The 15798-nt window shown below is 41.4% G+C and overlaps 1 protein-coding gene across 4 annotated transcripts in view; it reads right to left on the bottom strand.

Moving 5' to 3' along the window:
* The window catches only part of LOC102164628 (uncharacterized), a 248232-nt gene that overhangs the window by 206231 nt on the left and 26203 nt on the right, over window positions 1-15798 (bottom strand). The gene's annotated exons all lie outside the window — the stretch shown is intronic.

The raw sequence follows: 15798 nt of genomic DNA, 5'->3' as shown, positions 1-15798 counted from the left end.
CATGCAGCATGCAGAAGTTCTGGGGCCAGGGATCAAACATATGCCAGAGCAGTGACCCGAGCCACAGCAGTAACAATGCTGGATCCGTTACCCGCTGAGCCACTCTAACCCTAACCCTAACCAGGGAACTCCTAATCTTAAGTTTCTTTTAACTTAACATTTTATGAAGTATTTTCAATTTCACCTAGTCTCCCTAAACTCCATTTGTAATGACTGCAAACAGTCATTATGCAATTATATAATTACATTACACAATTCCATTAGGTGGATATACTCTGATTAAATTATCTTTTATTGTTGGACATTCAGGACTGTTTTGCCTACTACAATTTGTTAATTTTGATAGAAGTATCTTTGCTTATCTTTGGGCATAAAGCTTTTTCATACTTTGCATTATTTCCTTAAAACATCCAATGTAAAATGTTACAGTCATTAGGCATTTAAAGGTCTTAATGCATTTACTTAATTGTCTCTGCAAAGTGTTATTTTTCAGATGAGATCGGGCGCGTTTAGGGTGGTATGGCATAGACAAAGTGTTATTTTTCAATTCACATTGCCACCAGCAATTTTTGTGAGCACTCATTTCATTCATCCTCATCAAAGTCACTTCCTTTTCAACCATTAAAAACTTTCGAAGCACATGTACCTCCCAAAGGTAACGCCAAGGACACAGGGAAGACATTTGCCCCTCTCCTCACTCTCTTCCAAGGACAGAGTCTCAGTTCCATTTTCAGAGTGCAGACTTTCCCAGTTCTCGCACCGCTAGGCTGTACCGTCACTCTGAGCACCTGTTTCCTCCTCTTAGGAGAGTGAAAGAGCTTTCAGTTTGCTCTGTTTATTCTATTTCCAGTCCCGTAGATGGAACCAGGGCAACCTCTACCCTCATTGCCCACCCTTCTATCAACACAGACACACACACACTTACTCACGAATAAGTTAAAGTCCAGCTGAGGGCAATATCCACTGAGACACCTTCCTCTCACCTAGTCTTTTTGCTGGCTAATTCCTTTGCTCTTTTCTCTAGTTCCTACTCTTTACCCCCTTTCCCTTCTTTCTTTATCTAATTATTCAACAAATTTATCAAGCACCTACTGCACCAACTTTAAGTACTGAGATACACGGAAAATCAGACAGCAATAGTTCTTGACTTCATGGAGTTTGTATTCTAGTGGGGAAGACAGATTAAGAACAATACACAAAAAATCTATACATTAAAAGTTACACAGCGTGATGAGCACAAGAAAAGAAATGGGCAAAGACCAAGAGAAAGAATATTGGAAAAGATCTTCAGATGAATACCTCCCTCCTCCCTTTACCTCTAACTGTACTTTCATTTCTCCATCTGATAGTATGTATATTTCCAGATTTACTTGTTTATAGTCTGTCTTCCCCAACTTGAATATAAGCTCCAGGAGGGCAGGGGCTTTGAAGTTCACTGCTGAGCCTGGCCCACTGCAGGTTCTCAGAAAGTATCAGCTGGAGACTTCTTAGGAGGTAGATGTGAAACTGGGGCCTGAGGAGGAGAAGGAGCTGTCAGTGAAGGCAGGTGGTGTCAGAGGTCCAGGTGGAGGAAACAGCAGGTGCACAGGCTCTGAGGCAGGGAAAAGGGACTGAAAACAGCCTAGGGAGGCGGGGGGCAGGGGGCAGCAACACCAAATGCTAACATTTGGCTGGCAGACAGGACCCCTATCATGCCAGGCCTTGTAGGTTCTGGTCAGGGGGTTGGATTTCATTCTAAGGGAAATGGGAAGCCACTGAAAGCTTTGCTTCGACATGACACTAGGATATGTCTCCCTACACTGTCAGAGTATAACTGAAATATTTTCGTGTGGTGGGAAGGGTTGGGATGGGTGTAATTCACGTGATGAGTTCTCGTACAGATTTGTCCTCACCTTGTGACCCATAGTCTCCCTATTAGGTGTGGTGGACCAGACTCTTCCAAGTCTATTGTTTTGGGACCTTATAATTACCAGGCAATGAACATAAAACTATATTCCCCTCTTTATCATATTGTTTTATGTTTTGATATCCAGCCTCTTGTGGATAGAGGGGAAACCTCACTCCTAAAGCAGGGTCCAGAGCTGTCATTTTAAAGATGACAACAGATCCTGTACAGATTTGGTGACCTGGGGGAACATCTTTTATATTTTGTGATCTTAATGTGAATGTGAAATCACAGCTTTCCCTTGAACCTTGCCCTTTGGTTTGTTAGAATGGAATTTTGTCCAGCCTGGTTCATTCTTCTCAGACCTATCTCAGGTCTAGTTGAGTCTTGCTGTGAGGAGTCAGGCCCTTTAAGAACAGGAGAGCCCTGCCTGCTCCAGAAAGGAGAGCTCCAGAGAGCTGTGCCCATGGAAGGGCTCACCGCCTCCCAGCCCTTGTCCTCTGGTGGCCTTCTCTGGGGAATAACTTCCTTCTGGCCTCTGACTTCTGCAGCTTTGACTGCAACTGACTACAGCTTTTGACTGCTTCCACTGGCAGCTCTTCCCATCACTGACCATTTCAGTGCAAACAATCTCCTTTTCTCCTACCTACTTGCCTGGATCGCTTCCTCCTTGTTTGCCTTGCCCTTTTCACTACTGAAGGCCTGTCGTTCTGATCCAGCATTTGTCAGCTCCCAGATCAGGGAAGCATGTTGTCAGCTATCCCTGAAAGACCTGTTCCCTGTTGCTCAAACTTGGGACTCCACAAGATCCACGGAGCTGGAAGGTGTGAGTAGCATGGAGTAAAATAGGAGGTGCGAGTGGACATTGGGCAGTTGGCAGACTCATGAGATTATAACATGGAGTGCATCAGAGATACATACCACTGCCTCTTTTCCTGGAGTGGACATGGAGATGGAGGGGTCCTTTTTTTTGATTGTGAGTAAAGGGCCCTGCCTAAATCTGATTATTGCAACTGAATTAAATTCACAGCGGATTTAGTCTGGCACATATTTAATATAATACCTCATTGTTACTGGGTTGCATGGCACTTCGTCATACCCTGTAAGCAATTTACTGCTATATTATTTCTTTTTTTGGCTAAACTGCACTTTGTTTTTCTCATCTCACTTTACTCCTCCAGCAACTGTAATTGGCATTGCTGATATTCCATCATCGTGCTCTAGTAATATCAGCACATCGCACTTCATAGCCATTATTATCCTGCAGAGGAAAGTAGACAAAGAATCCACACACATAATTAATAAACACAAGGGGCCAGTACTGTGTTCTGAGGTTGAACCTGTTCCGCAGCAGTAGCCAGAGCCACAGCAATAACAACACTGGATCCTTAACCTGCTAAGCCACCAGAGATCTCCCACATTCTTTCAACAATATGGTGCTGCTGCATAATCACTCTTAACCAGCATACCTGAAGGTCTTAAGATTTCATTTGCCAGCAGCAGGGGGGGACTGACTTACCCTTAAGGACATTCTTGCTCTTAATTGAAACAGAGTTTTGGATTCCAGAAGCCGGTGGTCTTAGGTAGAGGGGTGGCAGGGGTGAAGTAAGGTTTAAAGGAGGTGGGGCTGACAACACAACCTGGGTGCTCTATATTTTCCCTAACCCCCACTCCACCCCTGCACCTAAAAAATGTGGAACAAATCTATTACCAGAGCCATTCTTATGACATCAGGAAGAAGAAATTCCTGGCCAGAGAAGGCCCCCCTCACTCGCATATTGCTCAAAGATATACAGTATTTTAAACCAAAACTAGAGTAAAAAGGAATAAGGTGGGAGAAGAATATAAAGCATCTGGCCTCTGGGTATGTGACTGTGGAGGACTGTGGGGAATGCCTTAGGAGGGTGGAGGGGCAGGCGTGGCAGTTAATGGGAGGTGTGCGTGTGTGTGTGCGTGTGTGTGTGTGTGTGTGTGTGTGGAGATTAAGAGAAAATGAACTTTCCCCCTCATCAATGTTGTCACGTGGTCCTATAGATTACAAAAAGATTAATCTCTGTGATAGTCTTTTCTATTTTAGAGTGCCATCCCTATTCCCTTGGGAATAGGTGTTTTCTCCACTTATTTCTACCCATGGAACTTCCACTAATTGGCTTGCCAAAGACAGGCGTCACACTCTCCGATGGCTATCAGAACTGCTTAGTGGCTGATGGAATAAGCTGCTTACTTCTGACAGATGGAACAGCAGTGGGAATTTGTACTCTATTTTGTGGCAGTCATGTGAACGCTTTATTTTTCTTGGTCATTGAACCTGTGTAAGACTGCTGAGAAGGTGACAAGGAAGTGTGAAAAGATACTAAAGACAGTGGAGCAATCTGTCCTTTGCAGGCTTGGGAGCCTCGAATAAAAAGCTACTTCAGAATAGGTCAAATGGATAACTGGCCAGTCGTGGTTGCTAGGGTAACCAACAAACATGTTTGGTTTCTAGAGGCCCTGCCCCTAAAGAGGATGATGGCTTTCGTTATGAAATTGGTGAACTCCACTTCATCTGTTTCTCCACTATTTATTTTCAAAGTTGTTAATAGTAACAAATTACTCATTACCTGGAGTCCATCTATGCTTGGGTTTGGTGCTAACCCCAGTCCCCACCTCCTCTCTGCTGCGGTCAGTGTCTGGTGTGTGGTTCTGACCTCTCTCATAGCCTACAGAGGTTTATGGGAGCCACGGAAAAGGGTGAGGAGACCAGAGCTCTGCTGTGTGACTTTAGCCACTGGGGCCCTCAGTTCTATTTTAAAAGAGAGTAAAAATATCTACCCTACCTACATTATGGGGTTTTGTGAAAATATATAGTTTTAGATGTAAAGATAATTTGAAATTTATCACTGACTCAAGAGGCAGCATGATAATTTGTCTCCATCTTCACATAGAATGCTTATTACGGATGACTAATATGTTTCTCTCTTAAACGTCAACCCTAATTGAATGGTAAGGGCTGCCTCTGTGTCAAGACAGACTCTGAGGCTGTACCTAGTTTCAGCTGGCAATAGTGGCAATCATTTAGTGATGTCTGCTATGCATGCAGGAGGGAGAAGTAACACCACAAGTGCTGTGTATTTGTTACCTTGGTTTAGGACATTCCTCCATTGCTCCTTGTGTTGCCTTTGGAAGTTGAGTGATCATTGATGCTCTGTAGCTTGTTTGGTGCTGGTCTGCCAGAACTGATTAATGGGAGATAAACTACTAACATTTCAGGCTGAAACCTATAATGACTTCCTTTTTCCCCAAACAACATTTTGATTTCTTGCTGGTAAAACTGAAATGTGCTTCTCATTGGACATTTGACAAACAACAGAGAAGCAGACGGATAGCAACAGCCCATAATCTCATCATTTCTTGGTAACTTTTAATATTTTGACTATGGATTTCTCTCCTTTGATCTGGAGTTATTTATTTTTAAATGACCATTTGTTGCTATATGGATCCTAGATTATAGGCAGGTAGTGTGGATGCAGAGAGACCAATTGGGAGGCTCTTACAGAGTCTAGGGAAGAGATGCTGGTGTCCTGGGCTAAGGGCTGACTAAGGGAGATGGTGAAAGGTTGTTGAATTGAGCAAATATTCTTAACAGAGAGGGAAGGGGACTTGTTGACGGACTGACTATAAGAAAGAAAGATATGAAAAGGGTGTTGTCCAGAATTCTAATCCCATTTCTGGTGAAATGAAGATCCAATTACAGAGGTAGAGAACAACAGGAGAGAAGCAAGTATGTGTGTTGGTGGGGGGTCGTTGTGGTGGAAATCAAGAGGTCAGTTTTGGATATGGGAAATCTGAATGGAAATTCCATACCCTGATGTAGATTTCAGTAGGTAGCTGCATATTTGGTAAAAAGTCTGGGGAAGAGGATGGGACTGGAGATTTAAACTTGAGGTTCATCAGCATAGAAAGGATGGAAAAGAGATGGGACTGGTCTAGGGAAGTTAAATGAAGATGGAGAGGAAGTCTGAGGACTGAGACCCCAGGCCCTCCAAGATGTCTCTGTAGGAAAGAGGAGGAGGATGCAGCATAGGGGACCAGCCAATCACTAGTAATAAGTCAGGGAGAAGGTGCAGTGGTGTGCTCTCTCTCTTTACACACACAACACGTACATACATATCTTACATGTATGTACACGTGTATTTTCATAGACTATGTACATTTTTACATAAATACAAGACTTTTTCATTTATCATGAGCATTTCCTCAATGCCCTTATAAAACCCTTTAAAATATTAAAGTATTCCATCCCTACAGAAGTAACCTTCCAAAGAATATTCTTGTATATACATCTTATGTTCCTTTAGATTCAATTCCTGAAGTGGAATTACTGTGGATATAAACATCTTTAAGGCTTTTGATACGTGCTGTCAAATCCCTCTCAGAAAGGTTGTACCAAGGCTGTACACTCCAACCGCAGTTAACTGAAGCCAAATATTTGGCAACCACTGTTACCTTTAAAAAAAAAAAAAAAAGAAATATATAATGCTATCTAGCCTTTTCCAATTTGCCTGGCTTGATTAATGGAGGTTAGTCATGCTTCAGTGTAAGGCTTCTTGTGCGCAGTCTGAGTGGTGATCAAGTTCATCCCTGCACCCAAACCTTCTTAAGTATGAAAAAAATGAATGTAAACATCACCCAACTCAGCCATTCAGGGCAAGAGAGCTGGGGACATGGAGGAAAGCGTGTTCCGGGCCAGCTTCTCTGGTGAGGGGTGGAGTAGATCTTGGTCAGCACCACGAGAGACTGTGTGGTTCCCACAACTCAAAATGCCTCCTCCCCTCCCGCCTGACTTCCTGTGGGCCCTGCCTGGGAAAGGGCGTGGTCACTGACAAGCAGAAGTAACTCTCATAAGCCTGGCAGTGAGAGCCCAGATGTGATCAGTGATGGAGTCCCTGTGAACAACCACCCCAATTGCCCAATTAAACAACAAACAGAGGGAAGCAGGCCGGCTGCTCACATCCAGTGCCCCTCGCTGACTAGGTGGAGCCATTTCAGTTCCTACTGGCCTGGTCTCTGTGTAGAGACTGTAAGAATCTTCTGCCCCAGGCTTTCTGGGCGTCTGTTCAGCTGGAGCGGAAAGACCCTCTGTGTTGTGAAAGGCAGTAGGGCCCGGCTTCTTTCTGTTGGTCTGCTGCATTGCACAGGACAATTGCACCACGCTGTTATGCTCTGGGGTGTGGAAACTGCAGATACTGAGGTGATAGAATCTGAAGAATGTGTGGGACACAAAGATAGGTTGAAGATGAGGATTGTGACAATCCTGTATGTAATATCTCTCATTTCATGAACATGCCAATAAGAACAGAAAATCTTTTTTAAAAAAATGTGACCCAAAGGAAGAAAGAACATCACAGTCCTCTGCTTTCTGGATGGCACCAATCTTTATAATATTTTCTACAATAGCCAAGAAAGGATTTCTGGGACAGAACAACCATGTAGTTAGCACATGCCCCATCCAAAGGAAACTAATCTGTTAAAAATGAAAATGGAAAGTTTTCAATGGACATAAGACTGGTATTCAGTTTCTTTTCCTTTTCTTTCCTTTTTTTTTTTTTTTTTTTTTTTTTTAGGGCTGCACCAGTGGCACGTGGAAGTTCCCAGGCTAGGGGTCCAATCAGAGCTATAGCCGCTGGCCTACGCCACAGCCACAGGAACGCCAGATCCAAGCTGAGTCTGCAACCTACACCACAGCTCATGGCAATGCTGGATCCCTGACCCACTGAGTGACGCCAGGGATTGAACCTGCGTCCTCATGGATACTAGTCGGATTCGTTTCCACTGTGCCACAATGGGAACTTGCAAGGTACTCAGTTTATTAAGATGTTTTTCTTTTTGTCTGTGAGCCAGACAGCCTCTATTTCTCTTTTATTTATTTTTAAAAATTAAAGTATAGTTGATTTACAATGTTGTGCCCATTTCTATTGCAGAACAAAGTGACCCAGTTATATATATATTATATATATATACACACATATACATTCTTTTTCTCACATTGTCTTCCATCATATTCTATGCCAAGAGATTAGATATAGTTCCCTGTGCTGTACAGTAGGACCTCATTGCTTATCCATTTTAAATGTAATAGTTTACATCTACTAAACTCAGACTCACAGTCCACTCCACTCCCTCCCCCGCCCCACCCCTGTTGGCAACCACAAGTCTATTCTCTATGTCTGTGAGTCTGTTTCTGTTTTGTAGATAGGGGTGCCATATTTTAGATTCCACATATAAGTGATATCACACAGTATTTGTCTTTCTCTTTCTGACTTCACTTAATATGATAATCTCTAGTTGCATCCATGTTGCTGCGAATGGCATTATTTTGTTCTTTTTTTTACAGCTGAGTAGTATTCCATTATGTGTATGTACCACATCTTCTTAACCACTCATCTGTTGATGGACTTTTAGGTTTTTTCCATGTCTTGGCTATTGTGAATAGTGCTGCTACGAACATACAAGTATATATGTCTTTTTGAATTGTAGTCTTGTACAGATATATACCCAGGAGTGGGACTGCTGGATCATATGGTAGTTCTATATTTAGTTTTCTTAGGAACCTCCATACTATTCTCCATAGTGGTTGTACAACTTACATTTCCACCAACAGTGTAGGAGGGTTCTCTTTTCTCTACACTCTCACTCTCTCCAGCATTTGTTATTTGTAGACTTATTATTAATGGGCATTTTGACTGGTGTGAGATGGTACCTCACCTTAGTTTTGATTTGCATTCCTCTAATATTAGTGATGCTGAGCATCTTTTCATGTGCCTACTGGCCATCTATATGTCTTATTTGGAGAAATGTCTATTTAGGTCTTCTGCACATTTTTCAATTGGGTTGTTTTTTTGTTGTTGAGTTGTATGAGTTGTTTGTATATTTTGGAGATTAAGCCCTTGTCAGTTGCATTATTTGAAACTATTTTCTCCCACTCCCTAGGTTGTTTTTTCATTTTGTTTATGGTTTCCTTTGCTGTGCAAAAGCTTGTAAGTTTGATTAGGTCCCATTTGTTTATTTTTGTTTTTATTTCTATTGCCTTGGGAGACTGACCTGAGAAAATATTTGTACTGTTTATGTCAGAGAATGTTCTGCCTATGTTCTCTTCTAGGAGTTTTATGGTGTCATGTCTTATGTTTCAGTCTTGAAGCCATTTTGAGTTTATTTTTATGTATGGTGTGAGAGTGTGTTCTAGTTTCATTGATTTATGTGCTGCAGTCCAGTTATCTTCGCACCACTTGCTGAAGAGACTGTCTTTTCCCCATTTTTATACTCTTGCCTCCCTTTGTTAAAGATTAATTGACTATAGGTATCTGGGTTTATTTCTGGGCTCTCTATTCTGTCCCATTGGTCCCTATGTCTGTTTTTGTACCAGTACCACACCGTCTTGATGCTGCAGCCTTGTAATATTTTCTGAATTCTGGGAGAATTATGCCTCCTGCTTGGTTTTTGTTCCTCAGGATTGCTTTGGCAATTCTTGGTCTTTTATAGTTCCATATACATTTTTGGATTATTTGTTCTATTTCTGTGAAAAATGTTATGGGTAATTTGATAGGGATCACATTAAATCTGTAGATGCTTTGGGGTAGTATGGCCATTTTAACAATATTAATTTTTCCAATCCAAGAGTGTGAGATATCTTTCCATTTCTTTGAATCCTCTTTAAATTCCTTGATTAATGTTTTATAGTTCTTAGCATGCAAGTTCTTCACCTCCTTGGTCAGGTTTATTTCTAGGTATTTAATTTTTTTGGGTGCAATTTTAAAAGGTATTGTTTTTTATATTCCTTTTCTAATATTTTATTGTTAGTATACAGAAATCCAACCAATTTCTGAATGTTATTCTTGTATCCTGCTACTTTGCTGAATTTATGTTTTTCTCTTTAAATTATGAAATAATACATGTCATTGTAAAGCATTTAACTAATGCAGATGTATATAAAGTAAAGCTGGTCTTTCCCTTGCTCCCACAAACTTCACTTCTACTCCCCAATAGTTTGGGGTATATTTTCCAGAGCTTTGTTTATTCAATTGTGAACATTAATAAGAGTTCCATAATATAGACCCAAACATATAATTTTGAAAATGTGATTATACTACACAAATTCTGCAACCTGTTTTAAATTTTAAATGCATTATCTCTTTGCTTCTTGGTAGGTAGTTTACTTTGATGTATGCCTTATTAAAAACAAACAATTTTTGAGCCAAAGACTACCAGATTCATTCACTTAACTATTATTTGTTACCTACCGACTATGTATCAGATACTGTTCAAGGTGTGGGAAGTAAATGAAATGATAAAGATCTTTGCCCTTGTGGAACTGATCTTTTCGTGGAGGGAGACAGACAATGCACAAATATAATACATGGTATGCCAGACATTGCTAGCAGTGCATGCTGGGACTTTGCAAGATTATGACATGCCTCAATGAAAAAGTGATGTTTGAGCTGAGATCTGGAAGCAGGTGTGGTAACGCCAGGTGGATATCTGGAGGAAAGGTATCCCAGGAAAAAGGAAGAGAAGATTCCAGAACCCTGAGGAAGAAGGTGACTGGCTTGCTCAGGCAGTAAAGAGGCAAGTGTGGCTGGGGAATGGTGAAGGCAGAAGAATGGAGGAGTAATTATAAAGAACTGTAAGGGTCTTGTAGGCCAGTGGGAGGCCTTGGGCTTTTACTCTGAGTGGGACAAGATGTCACCGGGGGCTTCACACAGAGTACTGTCATGATCTGATGTAGGTTAAAACATGATCCTTTCAGCTGCTGTTGAGAGGAGATTCCAGGGAACAAAGGCAGAAGCAGGGAGACCAGTGAGGAAGCTACTGTAACAATGCCAAGGTGTGAAGATGAGCTTTGGGTCAGAGTGCTGACAGTGGAAATGGTGGCCTTGTTGGATTCTGGGTACATTTCCAAGGTAGGGGCAACAGGATTTGCTGATGGATCAGGTGTAGGATATGAGACAAAATGCAAAATAGAAGATGCCCAATAAGGACAAAGCAACACATGGAGTGTTCCTAATGAGAAACTGACTAGTCAGTACAAGAAATGAAAACAATATGATGACAGAGCAGACTGAAACATGGAGCCCTGGAGGAGCATTATGGATCCCTTTTCCTTTACCTTTTGCCTCTATGATATCATGTGCTATGCCATGTATGTGCCTTGTCCACACTGGCACTTCCCAACCCTTACCATGAGACTCCCAAAGGTAGATGAGAGTAACCAATTATTCCCAGCTGTCTGGGCCAGAGCACTACAAGCAAGGCATTGCATTGATGCCTTATATTTTTAAAAGAATGTCAATGTTGGATTCCACTCCAACATAAATGTGTTTCTTTCAATATATTCATTACCTAGAATCAAGTGAAATAGCTGGTCTTATATTGTGGGTCCCTGACATATACCAAGAATTCCTAGGGAGACATATAAGGTTTTAAGATGCTTGGGCCCATGCCCTTCCAAGTGTATGCCCAGAGGGGCCATCTCCTAAGAAGTGCTCACTTATTCACTAACTGGCTGGTCCCAGAAGCACCTCCATGCTCTCAGAACCATGCTGTATACCTGTGCTGAGAAGAGCAGATAACAGGGTCAAGCACACCACTCAGGGTTCTTCTCCTCAGCTTGGATTTTCCATTTCTATCCCCAGAGAGCAGGCCCTTCCTTACAAATGGAAATATACCTTCCTTCCTTTCTTTTAACTTACAACACTCTAACCACCCTTGGCTTTTTAACCCCTTTAAAGTCTTCCTCAAATTTCACATTCTTTTCACAATGTCTTAGGTTACCATCAAAGTGATAACTCATTCCAGTTAACCCTTAGAGTGTTTGTTTCTATGGGGAGGTATTATACACACTGGGAAGAGCAAAGTTTTGCAGTCAGAAGAGCAGAGCTTTGAACTCCAGTTTACTGAAGTTTTAATGCAGGTGCAGCCATCATCTATCTGTGTGATTTTAGGCAACTTTCTTCATCATAAGTCTATAAAAATGGAGTTAAAAGCAGGGCTGGCAGGATGATCAAGTGAACAGCACAATGTACAGGCATTTGATAAATGATAGCTCCCTTTCCCCTTTCACCTCTTAATTTGTCACTTTTAATTATCTACCTTTTACAGTTCTACTTTTTGAATTGTTGCATGTTCTATCTCTTAAACTAGACAATAAACTCTTATAGGTTATAAACCACATCTTATATTTCTTGACATCCCCAAAGCATCCACCACAGTGCCTTGAACATGGGGGATGATTAATAAATGTCTGCTGATAGACTGATTGATGGTTTCTTGGCAAGGTTAAAGCTGAAGGACTCACTGCTCTCTGGAGTCAAGTACATAGCAAAGAGCTTCAAAGAAGAAAATGAGCCTCAGCATTCATGGAGGAAGGTCACTGCTTAGTTCTCCAGGAGACATGCTGCTGACGGATGAGGAGGATGCTGGATGGCTCTGCAGAGTGGGCTGCAGATCCTGCTGGCCACTACAGAGCAGTTACCCAGCCACACGGGGAGATCCTGATCATCCCACCATGACCAAATTCATTTAGCAAAGCATTTCAACAGGCTATCACTGTGGCACATGGATTGATTGACTGCACAGCTGTTATTGTGTGCTTACAAGGGAAATTAAGAGTAATTAAAGGGCTGGGGATCAATATCAGTACTATGTTGCAGTGAATGACTTAATTTTCTTTCTGTATTAAGAGGGAAGTGCAAAGATGTCACATAGAATAGATGGATCAGAGTTAGACATGAGTTAATAAATTTCTTGGTTTATATAAAAGTTTTCATTTTTAATTTCTGTTTACTTTTGGAAAAGGTGATGAATGCAAGCATATGGTAAGTCAATACAAAAAGGCATAAAATGGTTGCTCCCCAGAAGTAAGCACCATTGCTAGTGTCTTGAGTGTTCTTCCAGAAATGATGCTGTCTCTGTGTGTGTGTGTATGTGTGTGTGAGAGAGAGAGAGAGAGGGAGAGAGAGGGAGGGAGAGAGAGGGAGAGAGAGGGAGAAAGAGTCTCTTAGCTAGACAGAGTTTTAAGAATCCAAGAACTTCCTGCAGGTCTACTATGTCTCTTTGGTTCATCCCTATATTTCTGGTGGCTAGCACAGAGAGCAGCTCATAACAGTCCAAAATTCATGGTTGATAGTTATGTTTTCATTGACTAACTAGATCTATTTTAATCAGTGACTAACTAGATCTGTTTTAGCAGTTTTTAAAATGATTTGCACTAGCTTGGTACATCTTTATTGTGAATTAACAAAAGACATACAATTTTACATGTCTAGAGAATAGAGCATCTTAATTAATTCTAATGTATTGGGACAATAATTTAAAACCACTGATGCAGAAACTGCTTGTTTGAATATTCTCCACTGACTGGAGGAGCTCTTTGGAAAATATACACCACCTGAGTTTAAATAAGGATTGGCTAATAAGAAAAAAGAAGATTAAAGAATATGTCAGAACACACTAGCAAATTAGGTGTGGCTATAGAACTTATTACTTTAGGAAGACTTATATACTTTTTAAATTGCCTCTGAGTTCATAAACCACATATTTCTGGGGCTGCTGATACATATATTATTGTTAATGCCACTACTACCTTTATTACTATTTATTTAGAAAATAGTATATACCAACACCATAGAAGTATTTTAGACATGCTATCTCATTTAACTGCATAGCAACATTATCGGGTAGATGCTATTATCATCTGCATGTTATAGATGGGGAAACTGAGGCGCAAAATGATCTCACAACTGGCTTATAGTAACAAAGCTAATAAAATAGTGGAATGGAGATTTGGGCCCAGCCTGATTCAGAGCACATACCTCTAATCAATACTTCAAAGTCACATCTCCTTTCTGACCAGAAATGAAGCATTATTATCGATCAACCTTCCTATTTGCTAGATTTAGCTCCAAATGATGTTTGGTTCTACCAACAAATGAAATCCATGTTCAGAAAGAATGATGTTTCATAGCACTCTGGCTTTTAAAAAAATATGTGTCAGTTGCTAAAATCAATTCAAAAAGAGGAACCCCCAAAATGTTTGCATCATTAAAATGAGTGGTCAGCTTCCTAAGTTTTCTACCCATTTATGTGTATATTCATGAGTGTTTTGTTTTGTTTTTTTTAATCTGTCCTTATATTCATGGTCACAGCTCATATATTTAGTTTATTTAAATGACATGGAATTTGGGGAGTTTCCTGTTAGAGTTTTATAACCAGAAAATACCAAATTGCTTACGTTTCTTCTCATTTTATCACTGGGGCTTTATAATCCAGATAGTCCTAGGCAAATCTGCAAATTATGCAAACCATGTCTTGCCACATCGCTTTCTTTCGGCACTTCCCTTTAATTATTTCTCCATCTACTCTCTCTCCTCTTCACTCAAAAATGCTTAGAGTTCAGTAAGCCTCGGCAATCACATGCAGATCAAATTCAAGGTCTCGCCCTATCCTATCTTTTCTGAGTGCTCCTTTTTTTTTTTTTTTTTCCGCTTTTTAGGGCTGAACCTGTGACATATGGTAGTTCCCAGACTAGGGGTTGAATTGGAGTTACACCTGCCAGCCACAGCCACAGCAACACAGGATCCAAGCCATATCTGCCACCTACCCCACAGCTCACAGCAACGCCAGATCCTTAACCTACTGTGCGAGGCCAGGGATCGAACCCTCATCCTCATGGATACCAGTCAGGCTCGTTACCACAGAGCCACAACAGGAACTTCCCGAGTGCTCCTTTCATGCACTGCAAAGTTATCCTTTTTAGCTATTTGACCAAAATTCTATTCTTACAAAATAACCAATAGCATGTAATTTTTAGGAGAAAAGACACAAGAGAAAACTAATCCACAGCAATGTATGAATGACTGATAGCTCTAGCTAAACATAGAGGTCCTGGCAGCAGCACTGATATTAAGAAAGAGAAGCCTATCAGGCCAAAAGGAGTATATTCATTTTGGGCTGAATACCATTCTTGTCTTTCCTCAACTGTAATAGATCCTACATGGGGACCTTCCTTGTCCTCCCTCAACTAATGCTGATTTTGCATGTATAGTTGGACATTAGTCCAAAATGACACAAGATACCTGCTTCCACTTTTGGAGTATTGTGGGGGCACTTATTTTGGTTGGCAAAGGATGCCAACCAAAATAAATGTTGGTTATAGACACTGATGGGCATAAGGCAGTCTTCCAAGGAGACTCTCAGATACGTCCATGAGAAACACATTGAATTTATTACCCTGAAGAGGATTGTTTGCCGTGGTGGTAGTGATTGTTTTTTTACTCATTTTTAACAGGGAGAAACTGAAAGCCTTAAATGATCGTCACCTTGTTGCTTCTAACAATGTTTTTGCTGTATTACAGGGTGTCTGTAGTTCCTGACACACGAACTTTTTTGCCAGTTTCAAAGTGAAATAGTATTTGGGGCATGCCACCTAGTGGCGATAGCATTTGGTTTATTGCTCACTGGAAGAAAGTAAACCAGACCTTAGTAAGTCAGTCTCTTAGGCTTGAAAGCCAACATATAGGCCATCTGGGTCATTCTTTAGCTTTTACGTAAGCCGGCAAGTACATCACCTTTTCTGTGGACCCAGACAGAAAAAGACAGGCAGTTCAAAGCCACTGGGGCTCAGAAGCCCACCCACTCCTGATTCCCTAGTGAAATTTGAACTTTGGTGGCCTGCCTGGCTGGGGACACGACCCTGTATCCCCACAGGCTTCTTGGCAGTCCCAGCAACAAATGCTTGGAGAACAGCAAGGCTCTTTCTGAGTCTTAGCCTCAACTTACTGCCTGTCCTCTCTCTGACCTCTTTTCCTCCCTCCCTTCTCCTCCGCCCCCCACCCCCACCCCCTTGGCTGCTGCTGGCTTGCTGCACGTTCCCTGCTGTG

Source organism: Sus scrofa, chromosome 5, assembly GCF_054392235.1.
Source record: "Sus scrofa isolate SSC_HxYL_T2T_F1_AM1 chromosome 5, Sscrofa_HxYL_maternal_Yorkshire_Landrace_v2.0, whole genome shotgun sequence".
NCBI classification, from domain to species: Eukaryota; Metazoa; Chordata; class Mammalia; order Artiodactyla; family Suidae; genus Sus; species Sus scrofa.
This window is presented reverse-complemented; position numbering and strand designations above follow the sequence as displayed.